Below are 22,017 nucleotides of genomic sequence, written 5' to 3'. Positions count from 1 at the left end.
GAAAGTGGTGAAAAAAGGGGGCATGAAGAGGGAATGACAATACAGAAAGTACCCAAGGATGTGCAGGAAGGGTGTAGGGAAGGTCCATATCTGTTGATTTTTTCTATAGCAACATATGTGCACATATATATTGAATTTGGAGGTTTATTTGGACTCTCAAAACCCCCTGAGAGAGGTGTGAGGACAACAGTAATGTGTTGTGAAGCCAATTAGACCAGATTAAATGTGTCCAGTGGACACGTGTATGAAATGGACAGTTATGTATGGGAATAAATTTTTTTGGGGAACAGACTGCCCCCTTTATTTGCTTTTTTTTAAGGTGAGAGTGGGATGTTGGGGAAGAATAGTAGGTATATTTGGAGAGGTAGGTTGGGTAGGAAGACAGACAAGACAGCATACAGGGACAGTATATGACACGCTGGGGGTAAACACCTAGGATGTGGAGGGGTGTTTGCAAATCAGAAGCCCATGAACCTTCAAGTGGTAGCAGTGGGACTGAGGTCCCCACCCATGGGCAGTCACCACTGCACCTTCACAGCCCCAAAGGTGGCTGTGCTAGGGGCTGAGTAGGAGGGGCAGGCTGACCCTCTAACTGTGCCACATGGCCATCCAGCTGGTGTAGCAGATCTCAAAACTCCCTTCAAAGCTCGCTATGCACCAATCCCTGGACCTGACAAAGTGACCGTATCCTGTCCACACCCACTCCCGGGGAGGCGAGCCCCATCCACTGAGGTGGTTCCTCCCAAAAGTGGTGCAGGACCAGCACATGACTAGGTCCTGGGGTGGGTCTCAGACATGCTGCGGCCCAGTGCTAAGGCCAGATGAGGTGGGAGAGGTGGGTCCGCTAGGACTGGGACTGGCCTTCCCAAACGTGCTATGGTGTTGCAGTTTTAGAACATATGTCAGTTACTAATAGTCAACACAATCCAGAATTAGTTATAACAGCATGAGTAGATATTCTCATCAACCCAAAACACCAGATTTGTAACAGTTGCATAGCAAACAGCACACATGCATATATGGAACCACAGTGGCCATTACAACAGCATGCAGGTTACATTGATAGCAAGACTACCAATGATAGTGTTTCAGCATGGAATATTAATAGAAACCCATTTTGATATTTGTTGAACAATAGGCCATATGTCCCAACAGTAGGCTTGGTGTAAGCATACTCATTGATTTGTGTGTTTAGATTATTGTTGCAGATATGGTGGGGGGGGGAGATGTCAATTAACAACTTGTATATCCTTGCAGTATGAGGTCCTCTGACATTTTTTCCTGTTTGTCTTCCAGGTACAATGTCCTAGGAATGTCTCCCCACATGCACACCCCTGGGAAATTACGTAATAATACAGTTCCTCATAGTCCATCATGCCATCCCCTTCAGGCGCAGGGCCCAGGATCTGCATGAGAGGACAGCCCTGTGTAACAAGCTCATCCACAGGGTAAATGATGTTGCCCTGCACAACCACAATTATGAGCAGGTCTGGCATCACTGCACATATCTGATCTGCCACACCCGTCAGCGTGCCGCTGCAGTCTGGAGTGACCAGCTAGCCATGGGTGGGGGTCATGCCATGCAGCCCCCACTGACATGCTGAGGAGCTCCTTGCCAGCTTTGGGGCACCCATCAGCCAGGCCACCAGCTGAAGACAGCATTGTGGAGGTGGGTGCCACCCACACAATGGACAAAGAGCTTGCAGGTAAGGCCTTATGGCACATTAGTAGACCACTGTTGCTTATCCATCTTCATCTGTAAAGTATCTACATGAATATGTCAGATAAAATGGTCTGTTGCTCCAGTGTAGTAATGAACATATGTGCATAATCTCTAGTATTGTGGGTCTGTCCTATGTGCTGAAATGCTGCTCCCACCATGTACCAATGCCACAGGTGTGTCTACTGACATTACATCTCTGACACAACTATTTAGGTCCCTCTGTTATACAACTGGGACAGCAGCCTGTAGCTGGTGAGTATGGAGTTGTTTTGTTCTGGTTTTCCAATACACCGGCCACATTACGGCCATGCTATTTGCCATGCAGACATTTAAAACACCTACCCATAATGCATGTTGTACATATTCACTTATTGTTGCTGTTAACTGCACTGTATCACAGTGGTCACCATGGTGGCATATCTGAAGGGTAAGAGTCCTGCAGTATACCTAACAACCTGACCGTGCAAGATGTGTGGACAGAGATCCACATAATGGTGGGAGAAATGGCCTACAGTAGGGACATGTCTGAAACCTTAACCTTATACAGTGGCTACAACAGTGTATACATCACTATTAGAATGGCAACTGTTCCTGATCTAAACAGCAGCAAATCACAATACCACATTCCACACCTTTTGCAACCTGTAATGTGATCCTAACATGAGCAACGAATGTGTAATATGGAATCCTATGTTAAGACAACAAATATGGGGAATCCATACCTTACCAAACACTGGAAGCATATGTGCGCACTCCCTCCAAACAACATATATTGTGGAAGCAGCTTGTGAAGTACTGACAGCATTCACTCGAGTATGCATTTCCATCAAGTACAGGGCCTCAGAGTCACACAAAGTAATGATGTGCTGTCCAAGAAGCATGTCCATGTTTGCCCACTCACCTGCAACAGAGGCAGCCGTGGCTTGCACACATCTTAGAAACCATATAACAGTTCCCATATCCAAAGGGTAACACTCAGGAGTGGGAAAAGCAGCATTATCTCACCATTGCATATACCATGGCAAACAGTGCAGACAGTGGGTCTATATTAGAACATTGAATATTTAACAGTTCGAATCACTAAAGGTCGACCTTTAATGATCGAACTGTTAAAACATTGAATGTTCACTAAAAAATAAATAAATAAAAATAACAAAAAAAATAAATAAATGGTGTAGGCAGGGGCCAAGCCCCCCTGCACCCCCCACACCCCTCGCTACTTAAATATACCTTGTCCAATACCGCACTACATTGAAGTAAATGGAAATCTCCCCTTGCGGAGATTTCCGTTTACTTGTTCAATGTTCTGAAGTTTTGCTATTCTCATGTAGACAATGTCAGATTCGACATTGTCAGCTTTCAAGAATGTAATATAGACCCCAGACAGTCATGTATGTGTGTATGAAGTATGGGACAACATTAATGTAATAGATAAACAGATGCCCATCCAAGACGGATGACAACACATGTTGCAAACTGGTCATGGAGGCCCAGAAACATGCAGTAACACTGAGGGACTTTAAGTAATCTCTAGCAAGTACTGCCTGTGTCAGCAATTGCCTGGAATCTGCTTAAGTATGGCCTATGGGTTAGGGTAATCAGACGGAAGAGTTGTTGCACAGGAACCATCTTCCAGGGCTCTCTAAAGGCAGCATATGCATAACATCAAGACTCCCAAAGGCATTTGCTACAATGTGTAATGGTGTACTGAGACCAAGGCTGAAACCTACAGACCGTATTCATAAAGATACATGTGGTGCACAAGCAATACCTCACTCCACCTCAGGCCCAACATCCCCATTTTTATCTTGCTGGTGCCAGTGTACACCTTTAGGTTTACTGTTCATTAGCAGGAGCTAGGCTGGTAGACATGGCTTTCTGAATTTGGAACACAGCAAAATAACACTTCTGTATGGCCCATAGTTGTCCACCATTTGCAGTAAGGCTGAGGATGGGGAGGGGCGTCATCCTAAAACACAACAGTGAACTGAAGCATACATGCAAAGCTCACTAAGAATGGCTGTATCTGAACACAGTCAAAGTCATGAATTGTGCCAGACATAACCCTGACTCACAGCAATAGTGAAGGCACTGTGTGACCTCCAAGGGCTGTGCACATGAGCTGACCTTGCAATCCAGCAGAGTTGGGGAACATTTGTAGGGCAGAGTGACCAAATAGTGGCAAGTGAAGATGGGCCATGCTAGTATACCCCTTCCAGGAATAGTGACTGCTGTAGTTCACTTAACAGGTGCTGCAACAAACTATTTTGTTAAGGCTGTGCACATTTATGCAACCCACATATTTTATGCATCTCATTCAGCATCTGCATGACTAACACATTTGTTTGATACTGCATTTGATTGCACAGGTCATATGTCACGTATCAGGTGTGTGTAATGTTAACATATGCAGTACTGTGGCCCCATTGCATATCATGGAAGATGCTGGCATGTCAACAAGGGTGTGTACACTCCTCATACCCACATTAAGCTTTGAAGGTTATCACAGGTAATTAACCATGTCCATTTTGACAACATTAGCCAACATGACCGAATCACCTAGAACCATATTTTACACAGTCAAGTGGCTAGCCCTGCCACAGCTCTCTGTGATCTATGGTTTTCTATCTTGAGGATAATGGGCACCACAGTAGATGCCCAAAGAGGTTGGTCTGTACAAATCTTCTCCCATAGGGCACCATGTATTGTCTGTGCTGCTGCCCACAGTTCTATTAATTAGTTTGAGATGGAAACACTAAGCATGGTTTTCAGATGCAGGAGAAATCCCATAGAGATGCAGGGATAGCATGCAAACTCCAGGCATTGGACAGAGATCAGGATCAAACCTTGGAGGAGAAGACCTTAACCATTATGTCAACTGGTCTCTCTAATCATTCAGGTCATTTTCACTACAGATAATATATAATTATTGACCATGGAATTGTTAAGGACAGTCTAACAAATGGGATAGGTTAATCCAAGTGCCGAAAGTGAAATTGGCTTGGCATAAAATGGCCTACAAGGGCAACTACCATTTTACCTTAGACAATCTAATGAAGAAAAATTAGGAGAGACTGGAAAAAGGCAAGATTAAATGAGGAAAACCAGCAAAAAGATAGAGGGATTGTGCGAGTGAAGCCCTGTGACAGTCTGGCATGACTGCCAAATAAGGTAGGAGAGTGGCCTTGACTCATACATTGACAAGGACTTGATGCAGAAATGGTTAAGGAGAGGCGAGTTGAAACCAAAAGACAAAAGGTTAATAATCGGAGCCCATGATAGTGGGCTATGTACTCACTGGTTTACAAAATGCACTGAAAATGTGGGAGAAACAGACTAATGCAGGTTCTGTAAAAAAATAATTGAAAACAGTTGCACATCCTCTTTCTGAGTGTAATACACATGACAGAGGGCCTGTATGCTGAAAAGCACAATAATTTGGCAAGATTGTTGCATTTGGCATTTTCCAAAAACTACAATATAGAATAGCTAAAAAGCATTGTAATCATGAACCACAAAGCATTATAGAGAATGATGAAGTGCATATCACATAGGATCACCCATTACCAACAGCTCAAAAAACAGATGGTGATAACCAGCTACAGTAGTCCATAAAAAAGACAAAAATAGCATTGATCGATGAAATTGCTACACCTAGTGATAAGAACATGAATCTGCATTTCATACCATCAAGAACAAAATAATTCAGTCACAACATAAAAAGTATCATCTACATTCATCTAATTGTTCTCTTTTTATCAATGGCATTTAAAGAAGCACAGGAAGCTCAACTTAGATTCTCATTTTTGACAGAAAACCACTTAAATAAGTACACCTCTCTTCATGCACAAGCCAGTATATCTCCGACAATGTTGACTAATAAGGACAAACAGTTGTTTACCTGGGGGCTGTACCCAAGGGAGCCCGCAGGATTTTTTGCAGGGGGGTGCAAACCCAGAGCCCCACCCACACAGCTCCCCCTGCCAACACAGCCCCGCCCAAGTCCACCCACCCTAAGCCCCGCTCACACAGCCATTCTAGTGTCCCATTACTTGGCTATTTCTCCCCATTTGCCGTAGACACTGTTCAAATCTCTGTGTGCATACTGTTTTATGCTTTAATTCTACAATGATTACAGACAGTTGGATTTAATTTACAACTTTCATTTCAAACGTTATAGCCCAAACACTGATAGACATTTACAAAACCTAAACAAAGCAATAGTCTTACAATGAAAACAGACTTGGCATTAAAGCTTCTCTACTTTTGAAACTCTCATTCACTGAAACAGCATTGAAACCCACATTCAAAGAAAATGCATCTGGCCAGTGGCAGGTTATTTACCTTTGAACTGTTTTCAAGCAATAGGCTCCTTGCACACTGTTAGGGCCATGCAAAAGTTATTTGATTTACCTGATTGTATTAATTATAATATATAATTGAATTATATCCCTTGTATTATACAGCAACACTTGTTTGAGTGTGTTTTAAATTTATAGTTTTGAACATTTTTACAGTAAGCAATGAAACAAAACATGCAAACCAATAATGACAAACTGCCCAAGTCAGAACATTTCAACCATAAAAGGACACTCATTACAATCCACCAATATCAGTCAATACACACAATCTCTGCCGAAGTAAAAGTAATCTGAATAATTCCACATTAAAGATATCTGAAACTAATGAAGAGGTTGTTGCTAGAAAACAACTGAATATTTCAGTGTTTCATCTACAAATCCAGTGCCTGCTGCAGTCAAAGAATAAATTGCCTATGTTAAATTAAAAAAATGGTAAGCTGGTATATTGCAATAGAAAATGGATGGCAAGCTGAAAAACAGGTTCATAGTTACTAGGCATCTCATCCAAAGGAGGACATCCTCAGGACTGCAGCATACAAATGGACATGCTCTAGGAATAGAACCTCATGCCTCTACATTAAGATGCAAGTATTCTACTTGTGGTGCTACTAACATAGCTTTAAAACTTTATACCACAATAGAGATACCATTTGCTAAACAAAACAGTTGCACATTGTAAATAGACTTGGCATGAGCAGCAGTAAACTTCGCTTCCCTTAAAACTCACAGTTTCTTGAAAATGCACTTGAAAATAAATTCCACCTGCTAACTCTAACTTGGGCATTTCACTTTCTCTCTCTCTCTCTCACACACACACAAACATACCACACCCCTCAAGGCCTCAATCTTAGTGCAAGAAATCTGAACAAAGCCTAAAATAAATAGGGACAGATTATAAATATGGCTCTCATAAACTTAGAAAATTGCAAGAGTAACAGGATTTGTGTTAGTATGCATTTTTCTAAATGATATGACGTCTAAAACTGAAATGTCTTTCATTATTTAGCAACTTCAATCCTTTTTAGGAGGAATATGGGACAAAAATATGGACATTCTGCAAAAACCTGGACAGCTGAGGGGTATGCTACCTCCCTCTTATATACACACACACACACACCAAATAATTCTGGTCAGACTTTAATTAGTTCTGGGAAGGTTGCACTGAAGGGCACCGTGCTTAATCTGAAGTGGGTGAAATCCTGGTAGCCAGTGATAATAACTGATCTGCAGCTCAGCAATGTGGAGCATTAAAGCATTTTTAGCAGAGCATTGTTTCATCACTACCTATTGTGTTTGCACATAAGCTGTAGTTATTTCAAACATTTGCCTTTTTTGATTACTACAGAGTACATTTACCCACCAGAGCTATTGTGTTTTGACTTCAGTGTGGAGCTTACCTAGTTGTTGCAGGGCTTGGCTTTTAAGTAAGGTAGCAATGCTTATTTACCATATACCATTAAAGCCACCCAACTACAAGTGTACTAACACACAGACACTGCTATAAGACACTGGTCTCCAATAAATGTAATGAGCTTCTGAAAATACTGTAATCCTGTCCTTTTATTACAAATACTGTCATATGCATTTCAATACCCAAGGCTTATACATTATCTAGTTATGTAAATATTCTCTGCATGGCAACAACGAAAAGGCATTCAATGCTGGTAATTCTTTAACAGTATGCTTACTAAAGATTACTTGCATCTTACAATCTCCGACAAGCTTACCTGATGTTCATTAAATCATGGCTACTTAAACAGAGCAACAGGGCACTGTGACAGCATGCATTTCCTGAATAATAAGAAGCATAAATCAATAGTATAAAAATCTGATAGAAAACCAGAACATTCTGCAAAATCAAGGACAGATGAAAAGCCACGGTCGTATTTGTGATCTACCTTGGATGGGGGAATAGTCTTCACACTTGCACTGCATAACTGCTCCTTGCCTTCCTTGGACACATCCAGAGCCACTACAATGGGGAGTGGGGTGCAATAAGTATGTCAAAATGTCTCTGGCTGATAGTGATGGCTCTGACACTCATACCTCTCAACTTCAGAGCAAGAAATCTGGACAAAGCCATACATAGAACTAGAAGTGGGACACAGACCCAAAAATAAGGCCGATTTTTAAATATTGCTCTTATTAACTTAGATAATAGAACAGTAGTAGATCTTGCATTAGTACGAATTTTCTGAAGGGTATAAAATCTGAAACTCAAATGTCTGCCATTATTTTCCAACTTCAATCTTTAATGACTTGCCAGAAAACTACAATTTTATGAAAAACAGACCAAAAATGTGATGCAAAAATATAAAGTTGCCACACAATACAGCTGGGAATCTGTCAAAAAAGGGACACCTTTTTAATATTAACACTGTTAACTTGAGCAGCTAACAAAATAAGAGCATCTACATGCATTTCTGAAATAAAAGTAATCTATAACTCTGATCATTACAGTTATATATAATTATATACCCTCCACATTTTCTTCCAAAATTGCCATTTTGGAGGAGGGAGTATTAGGGGAGAGCAACAATTTGAGCCAAAATTGGGGACAATGGAGAGGTTTGGATATTCCCAATCTACAAAGCGATTTGCACGTACCTCTCGACCTCTTAATGCAGGAAATCTGGACAAGGCCAAATATATTGAGGGAACATACAAACACTACTAAAAATTGCTCTTGTATAAACTTAAGACAGTCTTGCATTAGCATGCATTTTTCTGAAGGTTATGACGTCTGAAACTCAATGTCTGTCATTTAGTGACTTCATTCCTAAATGATTTGCTAGAAAACCACAAACTTTATGAGGAACAAACCAAAAATAAAAGCAGATATCTATTCATTCTGCAAAAATATGGACAACTGAGAGGTATAGTTCAACCGGGGCTGTCTGAGTTTGCTACCCTTCCCCCCTCGCAAAATCATGGTCGAATGGAGCCTCCCCCCTGCAGCCATTCCAACGTCCCAATCCTTGGTTATTTTGCCCCATTTGCCATAAACACTGTAATGTGCATACTGCTTTACTTCTGCGATGATTTAGATTTCATTTGAAAGTTCTATTTTGCATTTTACACACAAACCCTAATAGATATCTGTTAAACAAAGCAATGCAGTCTCACAATGAAAATAGACTTAACATTAAAACTTCTCTGCCCTTGAAACTCACATGCATTGAAACAGCATTGAAACCCACATTCAAAGAAAATACATTTTGCCAGTGGCAGATAAAGATTAACTCTGGGCTGTTTTCAAAATCCTAGGCCCCTTGAGCATGAAACATACACATGCTCTTTGATGCACCTTCCTGACTGTATTGCATTACATTCCTTGTACAATACAGTACAGTTGTTAGAGGGCATTTTAAATTTATTGTTTTGAACATTTTTCCAGTAAACAATGAAACAGAATGAATGCACCAATGACAAAACAGCCCAACTCAGAACATTTCCATCATAAAACGTCTACTCAACCTTCTATAGTCCACCAGTATCAGTAAATATGTACAATCGCTGAAGTATTAAAATCCACATTAAAGAAATCTGTAACTAATAAAGAGGTTGCCTGCTAGCAAACAACTTTATATGTCATTGTTTCATCTACAAATAAAGTGCCTGTTGCCCTTGAAGAATAAATTGCCTATGTTGCATGCATTAAAAAATGATAAGCTAGTAATACCGCAATAGGGAATGGATAGCAAATTGATAACAGGTTCATAGTTACTAGGTATCTTTGCCAAAAAGGACTGCAGCATCCACCCCCTTTACAACACAGTACAGTATCAGCAATGCATCTACCTACTGTGGGAGCAGAACCCACAGCCGTCTGCATCAAAAGCAAGTACACTACCTGTTGTGCTATTAACAATGCAAGTAGACTTAGCATAAGCAGCACTAAACTTTTGTTCCCCTACAGCTATCAGCTCCTGATAAAATCTACTCGACACTCAGCTGTATCTCTGAACTTTGAGCACAAGATATCTGGAAAAAGCCAACATTTATGGGGGGGGGGACAAAAGGCCAAAAACCAGGGACACATTTTAAACATTGCTTGTATAATGTTGGAAAGTTGCTAGAATAAAATGCTATGTTACCACCATACATTTCACTGCCACGTCTTGAACCCGGGGGACCCTGTGCAAAACAGTCAGAGAAAAATACCACTATGCCAAATCAGCTGAAACAGAGGAAGACAAACTTAAATGGCTACTATTTAGTGAATTCAGTTCTCACCATAGCTGTCAACCTCTCAGCAAAACACACCTGAAAAAAGCCAATAATGTGGGAATACAGCTGCCAAACATATTCAGTGAATTCAGTTCTCACCATAGCTGTCAACCTTAGAACAAAATACCTGGACGAGGCCAATAATGGGGGAATACAGTCCCAAAAATATGGGCAAATTTCAAATATCCATGTTATAAACTTAGACAATTGCTAGAATAAAAGGTTTTGTTTTACCATGTACTTTCTGAAGAATATGAAGTCTGACATTCAAATGCCTGTTATTTTTAAACATTTGTTAACCAGGAAACTAGTCTGACGTGGAATAAAACAAAGCCAAATTTCAGCAGAGCAGGGAGAAACACATCTTTGTAAGGGATAGGAGGACATGCAGACTCCACACAGAAGGCACCCCAGCTAAGAATAAAGCCAGAGAACCTGAAGCTGTCAGGCAAAATGCTACCAGTGCACCACTGTACTACCAACCTTTGCAAGCAAATATGAAGATACAGAAACCACAGATTTTTATGACGAACAGAACAAATATGAGGCAAAAATCTGCATTTTTTTTTTTTTTACAAATAGTGGTGGGTAGGGAAATCAGGTCCTTGCCTCCTGCAACCAAGGTACACTATGTGTTAACAAGGGCATTTTATACACACACACACACACACACACACACACACACACACACACACACATTAACCTACCTACCCTAACCCAAACATACAACTTAAAAACAATCTAACTCAAACTCCCACCCAAAACCCTTACAAAATGGCCACTTACTTTACACTCCATGCAAATCCATACACCACACCTAACGTAAACACTGCACGTCACGTAACATAAAGCCATAAACACAAATTTGAGATATTTGGATTCGTGATTATGCACTTTCCACATTTTGAAATTCGGCTTTATAGTCTCGTAATGCTGGAATTCGAGATTTCAGCATTTCGAGATTATAAAGTGAAATTTACATATATATATATATATATATATATATATATATATATATGTGTGTGTGTGTGTGTGATAGATATAGGGTTATATGGAGTTTAGCAGTTAATGCTCAAAATAGTTATATACTAACAACAGTTCTACACCAAGCAGAGAAACTGTGATAATATTTTTAGGAGGTCTTGGTGTGCAGGTTTGCAGATGAAATATAAAGCATTTGTTCAAGGCACAATGTGAGGAGGTGTAAGGATTAGAGTGGCTACTGCAGCAATACCAATCCCAAAGGGACATAAACTGCTTTAAAGCACCGCTATCGTTCAGAGTAAAAATAATCCTTATTCTGGTACAGGCATTCAGCATAGCAAAGAGTAATCCTAAAGTTTACTTTGGGTAATGTCAAAAGCATTAGTTATTTATTAATAAATTAATTATTGTTTAAGTAATATGTCATTTGGGAGAATTCTCTGGAAAATATATTGTCTAGACAATACTGGAGACATGCAAGACTGATTGCAGAATACAAATTATGTAAAATCTTAAAGGTAAATTTTTTCCAAACCTGATATTAATATCACTGACTATCCAAATGCTTTGATTTCTGAATTAGTGTATTTTATTTGACACACTTGTTATATACTTTTTTTGTTGCAATTAATTTAGAATCGGTGCAAATTTAACTGCTATATATGCATTCACTACAATAAGTGCCTGCTGAAATTCTACAGACCTATTGTAATCCTCCTAATTTCAGATCTGCAGCTGTGAATTTGGAAGAACTGATACAAAGTCTGAATGTGAGAAATCTCTGAGAATTGCTCCTGTTCAGTAGTAGCGGAACATGGAGTTTTACATACAAGTTGAAGGCTGTAGGTAGTACCACTCCTTTGTCAGTCAGTATGGGGCCAAAGCCCCAACAAAAAAAAAGCTTTAGAAGTGCAATAAGGAGTTTCTGCAATGATTGTTTGCTGTTGGGAGCCACATATATATATATATATATATATATATTTTTTTTTTAAAGTTAGGGGGTGAGGCATGTGTGTATATAATGACAGCGGAGAAGCCATAACTTTACGCTGGTGAAAAAAGCATATCCCAGATTACATAGACACACACAAACAAGCACACACACACACACAAACACACACACACTGTAATCAGTGTAGTAATTTGTTAATTGCCTTTGGAGCGTTTCTCCCTGGGCCTCCACCGAAAATGGATTTTGCCCAGTCAGACTATCCCAGTAAAATAGAAGTTATGTTCTTACCATAACGTTCCATGTTAGTTGTCTTCTTCTCGCCTTCTTCTTGCTGGATGGGTTCGGAGCCGACCTCGGCTCCGACTCGGCCACTCTAAAAGCTCGAGAGTTGGTTCCACCGGCTCGAGGCTCCCCTTATATCCCACAATGCTAGGCGAGAGTTACCTCAGATCTCGTTTGTAAGCTAACCCAGCTTATATCAATAACAGTATAACTGTAAATAGAATCCACCTCTAACAGCAGGAAGAAAAGGGGTGACCTACATCCTGAAACAAGAAATATGCAAAATAGCATATGACTAAGAAAGAGGTGGTAGAAAGAGAGGTCACGATCACAACTCCTCTAGGTCTGTCCAGGCCAGGGGGAAGGAGGGTGGGACGCAAGAAGAAGGCGAGAAGAAGACAACTAACATGGAATGTTATGGTAAGAACATAACTTCTATATGTTAAGTTGTCTATCTCGCCTTCATTCTTGCTGGATGGGACCGCGTCCCTAGCACCTTGTCCCGGGTGGCCTAACGGAACAGACTCCTGAGAACAGTGGAACCAAAATTAGCTCTATGCCTAGAAGCTAAATCCAACTTATAATGGGAAATAAAAGTGTGAGGAGTAGCCCAAGTAGCCGCTGCACAAATGGTGTCAATAGGCAGTCTGTCTTGGAAGGCTAGAGAAGTAGCCAAAGCTCTGGTGGAATGGGCTTTAGGTTTATTAGGCAGTTGTTGGTGTCTAATCTCATAAACAAGGGTAATCAGAGATGTTAGCCATCTGGATAATGATACCTTTGAAACTGGAAGTCCCTTTCTGCTTTCCGCATAGGAGACAAACAGCTGATCAGATTTTCTGAATTGTTTCGTCCTGTCCAAGTAGTACCTTAATTGACGATGAACATCCAGGCAGTGTAATTTTTGTTCAGACCTATTTGAATACTCTGGGAAAAAGACAGGGAGGTCAATGCATTGGTTTAGATTTGATGTTGAAACCACCTTAGGCAAAAAGGACGGGTTAGTTCGTAAGGAAACTCTGTCCTTATGGAACAAGAGATAAGGAGAACGACAACTGAGTGCTTGAAGTTCTGAAATTCTTCTAGCTGATGTGATAGCCACCAGAAAGAGAGTTTTCCATGATAATAATTTCAAGGAACATGAAGCTGCAGGTTCGAAAGGGGAAAGAATCAAAGAAGCAAGAACTAAATTTAGGTCCCAAGGAGAAGGAGGATTTCTTATAGGAGGTCTGAGAAGAAAAACTCCTTTCAAAAAGGCTTTGCAAAGTTTGTGGGACATTAGGGCAGATTCAGAAATGCCCACATGAAAATTAGAAATAGCTGCCAATTGAACCTTAAGAGTAGATGGAGATGAACCTGCATGGAAGAGTTCAGCTAGAAAATCAAGGACTAGTTGGATGGAAGCGGTGAAAGGATCTATGTCCTTTCCTCGTGCCCAGTATGAGAAGCGTTTCCACTTACTCAAATAAATCTTTCGAGTGGAAGATTTATGGGAAGCTATCAATATATCTCTAACCGAGTGAGATAATTGAGGAAGCCTGGCTATGGTTGGAAGTGGAGGAACCAAGCAGTGAGGTTCAGAGAGGGGAGGGAGCGATGAAACTGACCCGATTGGTGGATCAAAAGATCTGGAACTAGGTCCAGACTCCACAGTCGCTCCAAGAGAAAACGATGTAGAAAGGGGAACCACACTTGTCGAGGCCAGTAAGGAGCAATGAGGATCAATGAGGCCTTCTGAGCGATAGCTTTCTGTATTACTTGAGAGATCAGAGGGAAAGGAGGAAATGCATACAGAAGTCCCCGGGGCCATACTTGGACTAGAGCGTCCCTGCTGGGTTGGCCTGGTAAAGGAAATAGAGTGAAGTATTCTCTGCACTTGCTGTTTTGGGGAGTAGCAAAAAGATCGCAGCAAGGCTGACCCCACTTGAGAAATATCTCTCTCACTACAGAGTCTTTCAGAGACCACTCGTGAGGCATGAGTATAGCTCTGCTCAACTTGTCCGCAATGTGATTGGACTTCCCGGGGATGTGCGTTGCTATCAGAAAACGCTGAGAAGAAATCGCCCATTGCCACAGTCTGAGTGCTTCTCGACACAGGGGTATGATCTGGTTCCGCCTTGTTTGTTGATGTACCACACTACAGACATATTGTCTGTCTGGATTGCAATCGTTCCCAAGGGAAGAGAGTCTTGAAGGGCTTGCAACGCTAAAAGCACTGCTCTCATCTCCAGAACATTTATGTGCAAGTGGCATTTGTTTGGTTGCCATGTGCCCTGGACTGTCCTGCCCTGATAATGCCCCCCCCACCCGATCAGGGAGGCATCCGTTGTCAGAGTAGCAACCGGAGGAGGTGGAACAAATGGTCTTCCCGACAGGAGCTGGGGGGAAGACATCCACCACATGAGATGCTTTTTGCACGCCTGCGTGATCATAATGGTGTGAGACATTGGAAGTTCCTGGTATGACCATTGAGAAAAAAGCATCCACTGAAGGATCCGCATGTGGTATCTGGCCAATGGGAGGAGAGGTATGGCCGCTGCCATGATTCCCAACACCTTTAGAACTAACCTGGCTTTGGCTCTGTTGTTGTTGAGAAGAAGTGACACCAATTTGTGAATGTCTGATAACCTTTGGTTCGTTAGCGTTGCAGAAATGTTTATAGTATCTAAATTTGCGCCTATGTAGGTAATAGTACGACAAGGCGACAAAACAGACTTTTCGCAATTTATTGAAATACCCAGTTTTTGACAAACGCGAAAAGTATAATCTCTGGCCATCAGAAGGAGATGCTTGGTGGGAGCTGTGAGAAGCCAGTCGTCCAAATATGGAAACACCTGGAATCCTTGTCGTCTCAGGTGAGAAGCTACCACTGCCATGCATTTGGTAAACACCCGGGGGGCAGTGGTGAGACCAAAGGGCAGGGCCCTGAACTGAAAATGACTGGTTCCCAGCCTGAAGCGGAGGAATCTTCTGGAGCGTCTGTTCATTTTTATGTGATAGTACGCATCCCGAAGGTCTATAGAGCACATCCAGTTTCCTTTGCCCAGAAGGGGAAGAATGGATTGCAGTGTGACCATCCGAAATCTTGTTTTCTTGACTGATTTGTTCAAGACACTGAGATCCAAAATCGGTCTCCAGTCCCCTGTTTTCTTTGGAACTAAAAAGAACCTTGAGTAGATTCCGGATCCTTGTTCGTCTGCTGGCACTAACTGAATTGCTCTTTTTGTAAGCAGTTTTGAAATTTCCAAAGCTGCTATATCCCTTTGAGCGGGTGGAACATCTGGAAGGGATTTTTTTGACTGATTTAGAAAACGAAGAAAGGGGATAGAATAGCCTTCGGAAATGATGGACTGTACCCATTTGTCTTGAGTCAGGGATAGCCAGGCTTCTGGGTACAGTGACAATCTTCCCCCGACTGCCTCCGAAGATGGGCAGTCGGGCAACACCTCAGGGATGCTGAAAAGGCTTGTCAGGAAAGGCTTCCCGATTGCCTTGGTTCTGCGGACCCCCCCTGCCCCTAGGGCGACGTCTACCATTGTTATTCCCACCTCTGCCTTTGGTAGGAAAACGACTCTGTCGTCAGGCGAAGTCCCTTGAGATTGTTTACGGAACCACATCTTCCCACCCTTCTGGCCTTTGGGGTAAGGCCTAGAAGGAGTCGAACGGACTCCGATGGCAGAAAGGGTCTTGCCATCAGTCTCGCACCTAGTCAGGGTTTCTTTCACTTGAGGACCAAAGAGAGATGATCCATCAAAAGGGGAGTTCGTGAAAGACGTCTTGAAAGGTTCCGCAAAGTTGCATAGCCGCATCCAGGCGTGCCTACGTAAGGCTACCCCTGTCCCTGCGGCTCTGCTCGCTCCATCGGCCGCATAAGAGAGGAGGCGCATGGAGGAGTTGGATATGGAATTAGGGTAGCCAGCTGCGTGTTCATTTTCTCTTAGAAACCCGCAGCTGTAGGGTCCTTTAACATTTCACTCGCTTCCTTGATCAAGTCCCTTTGAAGACGAGTGAAATGGCACAGGTAATTCAGCGAACGCATGGTAAATGTCGCTGAGGAGAACATCCGCTTCCCGTACCTATCCATGGACCTAGATTCCTTGTTAGGTGGATGGACAGGCACCGAAGGATCAGCCAGTTCCTTCTTTGTGGCGGCAGCTACCACCATAGCATCCACAGAAACTCCTTTTGATAAAAATTGCTTGTCTGATGGAGCTGTGATGAATTTGGAGGGTCTCCTGGGAGTGGGGTCCACTGAATCAGGAGCCGTCCATGCCTTCTTAGCGACCACCTGCATGAGGGGGTCGAAGGGGGGGGACACCCAGGAGGTGGAAGGACGAGAGCCAAACGCCTCAAGATACACAGATTCATCCTCCGAAGGGTTGAGGGCTGGCCAATTTCCCCTCTGTTTCAGGATCTCCAGAATGTCTGCAAATGAGACATCTTCAGAAGGGGAACGGGGGGAACCCTCAGAATCATCCAGATCTGTGTCCGACGTGATAGACTCAGGTGAGTCAATGTGCTTCCTCTTGCACTTCCTCTTCCGAGGAGGCTCTTCTGCCAAACCAGGAGAGGCCTCGGAAGAGGATGAAATCCCCAAAGGGGGCTCCTGAGGAGCTGGCTCTCTGCGGTCCGGGATGAGGGAGTGAGTCGACTTACCCTGAGGCAGCATAGAAGGAGGGGCTGACGGAGCCGACTGTGGAGTAGAGCCAGGCTCTAACACACTCCGCATGACCTCGAATGCACCCCTGTCAGGCAGAGCCAGAGGTCCCCGCTCCGAGGAGCTAAGGACCCCCCTCGGCACCGACAGTGATGGCTCCGAGGTCGATGTCGGAGCCGAACTCACCAGCGCCGAAGCACCGAGAGGGAGAGGGGGGTCGGACAAGGGTCCGATGCCACTCACCCCCTCGGAGCCGACGAGGGAGGTCCGGCGCCGAGATTCCTCCAAGGAAGAAAACGGAGCCGACGGAGCCGAAGACAATTGTCTCGGCTCCGAAGTGACCACAGTCTCGGTTCCGACACGACCCGGCTCCGAACTCAAGAGAGTCGAAGGAGGAAAGAGTTGATGGACCGGGGCCTGCACCGACTGATGAGTCGGGCTCTGAAGCATCTGGGCTAGTGCCTCGGACTTAAGTAGTCGACTCACCACCCTCTGAAGGTCATGATCGGAAAGCCTCGATGACCTAGAGGAATGAGACCTTTGGCTCCATTCAGACAGCAGGGGAGATCCTGGAGCCGAATGAACGGAGCCAAGAGAAGGTGACCTAGACCTCTTTCTGGTTGTCGGCTCCGAAGATCTTGTCGGAGCCGACACGGGTACCTCGATAACCTCGGCTCCGGCCGGAGCCGAGGAAGCCACAGAAACTGTGGACTGAGTCTTGTCGGCTCCAGCCGGAGCCGATAAAGGCAAAGGTTGAACAACCTGAGGTCTCGGCTCAGGAGCCGGAGCCGAAGACCTCGATGCCTTAGAGGGCTTCCCTGTTGAAACTGACAGGGAGTCCTCTGGCTTCAACAAGCCTCTCAGAATCAATTTATTTTTTCTCTCCTGCAGGACCCTGGGGCTGAAGCCATGGCACACAGCACAGGAGTCCTGCAGGTGCAAAGGCCCCAGACAATAGACACAAGAAGTGTGAGCGTCTGTCAGAGACATTTTCTGACAGCACGCATCACACTTCTTGAATCCAGAGACCTTTGCTTCTTTTGACATTTCCCTAACTGACAGGTGTACACTAACACACACCCAAACACACAGTTATACCCTGTCAGTAAAAATTAGTAATACTAAAAACAATAACAATTTTAGTAAAAATACTAATAATTAAGTACAAAAATTAAAGTAAGCTACACAAACACTCCCTAGGGAAGGGAAGGCCAAGGGCCCAAGGGAAGAACCAACGGTTCTTTTAGTAAGAAAAACGGGAAAAATTAGGGTCGGGGATAAGGATCTATGTTCTACACTAATTTAGGAAGAATTAAAGTTAAAAGGGGAAAAAGAGTAACTTTTTGAAGAAAAAGCTAACACTCACCAGGAACCGGTAGAAGCAACCAACCTCGAAGCTGTAGCGGCAAACGAGATCTGAGGTAACTCTCGCCTAGCACTGTGGGATATAAGGGGAGCCTCGAGCCGGTGGAACCAACTCTCGAGCTTTTAGAGTGGCCGAGTCGGAGCCGAGGTCGGCTCCGAACCCATCCAGCAAGAATGAAGGCGAGATAGACAACTTAACATCAAATGTTAAATAAATAAAGTAGCTTATTTTATTCAGTTAATTAAGTAATGGTTCCTTGAACTTTTGAGTCAAACTGAAGAGATATCCCCCAAGAGTTTAAGGGTTACTGATCGCATAGCAAATATTTCAATCATCATTTCAAATGTAACACCCTGTTTAAGATGACATGTGAATTAATACATTTCAACAGGAAAATAAATACCCTACTTATGCAGGGGTCCTGGGGCTATGCTCCTTGTACTTCCTTACTTAACATAATTTGTTTATGCCTTCAGCAGCTTAGGGGGGATGGAGGCTCCACCATGTTGAAATCAGTGTTGACCGACATGCACTTTTGACAGGATCTGCATTGCATCACATTATATCGCAAGTGGGTATTAAGTCAGTGTTATGCTGCTTAATGGGAGGTTATTATTTACCTCTTCCAAGGATGGAACAGAATTCTCTGGCAAAAAGAACAGTGATTTTGTGAACATTAGAAAATTATGTGGGCAATACCATTTAGATGCAAGAATGAAGAGAATACTGAAGTAGGCCTGGGAAGGTATCACTACCCCACACATGTATATTTGTTCATTTATTTATTTGTTCTTGACTGGATTATCTGACTGATCAGTGAATAGCTATAGTGAAAACCTGGAGAAAAGCACCATAAGAGAGTGACATATTTAATATATTTTATAAAAAACGAAGAAAGAAGAGTTGGCAAATGTCAAAGATGAACTGGCATCCTTCAGCATGTATTACTTACTGCATCTTTTCCAGAATGATTGAGAATAGTATGAAGAACGAAACACATTTCACTTTAGATGTAGAAGTAGATGAGTCACCTGAACGTGCTATAAGAAACTCTTCTCAAAGACTAAAGAAGTTTAGACGTTCCATGACTTGAAAGCATTTATTTTCTTAAGAATGGAGTTTTTAGAGTTTTGTTATCTATTCTTTTTTGAAATGTTAGAGACTAGACCAGTTTTATATTCTGACTCTGCAGTGACCTAGTTACTCCTGGCATGTGAATTTGGATAAATCACTACTTTAATTACACACACATAGACAGACACACACACACACAGACACACACACACCTCCCTTACCTGTCCAACTCCATTGTCTCGAAGCAGCAAAATCTGCGTTCAATTTAACGCTTCCCTGCAGCAACAAAACCCGCGCTCGATTTAACGCTTCCTGCAGGAGCTGTGAACTCAACTTACCTCTCTCCTGATTGGTCCTCTTCTGTGGGGCAGTCTGAGTGTGTCCGCGCATGTGTGGCGTTCCGGTACTCGGTAGAAAATGAAAAATGTCAGCCCATTCCAGGGGGGGTGCAAGTGCACCCCCTTGCACCTGCCTGCGGGCACTCTTGGCTGTACCCCACTGCTTCAATGGGAAGGTCACCTCCTTACTTAACTATCCTAACTGCATTGTCACACATCAGTAGCACAGGTGAGAATACTTGAATGGAAAGGTTGCAAAGCATGATGTACAATGCAAATCTACATCTGCCAATACAACCATTGTTTAAATTCCATCTTATTAATGTTTTGGACTGCACAATAGTTTACTAGATCTCAGCTCGATTAGTGAGTTGAACAATGAGAGGTCACATCATATGTTCAATGTACTACATCTTCAACAACATTAAGGCCTTTTCTCTCTCTATATATATTTTATATATATATATATATATATATATATATATATATATATATATATATATATATATATATATATATATATATATATAGATAGATATATATATATATATATATAAAATACATATATATTTACATATACTTATACATACAGATCAACAAACTATCATTAAACATTCTGTAACACAACTGTTCATTCAAAATATTAAAACTTCAAACTAGTTTGAATGTGTCTTACAGAGTCTCCATGGTGGTACTGTTTGTGGTGCTGTTCACTAGAATATTTATTTATGTATTTAATTATTTATTTTACATTTGTTGTCCGGGATAGTCCGACTGGATATATGTCCATTTTCAATGGAGGCCTGGGGAGAAAAGCTCCACATACCAAGAGAGAGACAAGTACATACATCACTGAGTGATCAACTTGGGCAGACATGTTTAGAAAAATATAGACAAAGAATACAGGCAGATATCAATATACACAATGTGCAGACTTGCATATGATTGACAGAGACGTATCACAAAATGTGAACAAAGAATACAATCAGATATCACAATTCACAATGCTTAGACATTCAAATGCTATGAGGCATAGATACTTGGCTAAACAGCAGATTGGGTAGCAAGACATGTATTAGTGAAGTTGTTAGGTTTCGAACAAGAGCACAGCCAATGAGATGTGAGGTATTTTTTGAGTTCTCTTTTAAATAGGGGTACTGAGGTTTCCTTGGTTACGATAGTAGGGAGTAGATTCCAGATTTTACTGATTGAGTTGGCAAATATAGCATAGCCTGCAGAGTTGTTGGATTTTTGGGTCAGTATCATTAGTTTATCAGCTGAGGGTAATGGCCCAGGGGCACTATGAGGGGTGGTAATATTTTTGAGGGCAGGGGTGTTATCAGGTTGATGGAGTATTTTTTGCACTACAATAAGTTGGTTGAACTGTAGAAGGGTAGGATACTCTAGCCATCCCAGTGCTTTGATGTTCTGGCAATGGTGGGTCCTAAAAGCCATGCTAGTAGCAAATCTGGCTATATGATTGTAACATCCTGATAATTTGTTGAGATTGGTTTTGGATAGGTTGGCGAGTACAGGGGAGGCATACATAAGGGTAGAAAAGAGGTGTGATCTTGCAATAGCTACCCTAGCTAGAGGGGTGAGGAAAGGTTTGGCTCTGTACAGGGAGCCAAGTTTTTGTTGACGGACATTATTATGCCTAGAAGCTTTGTATGGTCATCAGGGGAGATAATGGTGTCTGTGCTAGATTTGATGTTGAAGAAAGGAGGAGAAATTCTACGGTTAGGGGGAGAAAAGTAGTAGCTTGGTTTTGTTAGGGTTTAGAAGCAGGCGGCAATTAGCTAGCCATCTTTCTACTGTGCTGAAAGTGGTCTGGGTGAGGGTTAGAAGTTGTGTAGAAGAGAAGGTGGAGCATATTAGAGTTGAGTCATCTGCATATTGGATGCAGGTGGAGCCTGGGATGGTGGTGTGCAGATCATTGATACAGATAGAGAAAAGAAGGGGACCTAGTATGAACCATTGTGCGACACCTAGGGTTAGAGGAAGTAGGGAAGACAGGTTGTTCTGCCATAAGACAGCCTGCTGTCTACCGTTT

Source organism: Protopterus annectens, chromosome 9.part0, assembly GCF_019279795.1.
Source record: "Protopterus annectens isolate FY-2018-M chromosome 9.part0, PAN1.0, whole genome shotgun sequence".
In the NCBI taxonomy this organism is placed as follows: domain Eukaryota; kingdom Metazoa; phylum Chordata; order Ceratodontiformes; family Protopteridae; genus Protopterus; species Protopterus annectens.
The sequence above is the reverse complement of the archived record's forward strand: the minus strand, read 5'-3'. Positions refer to the sequence as shown.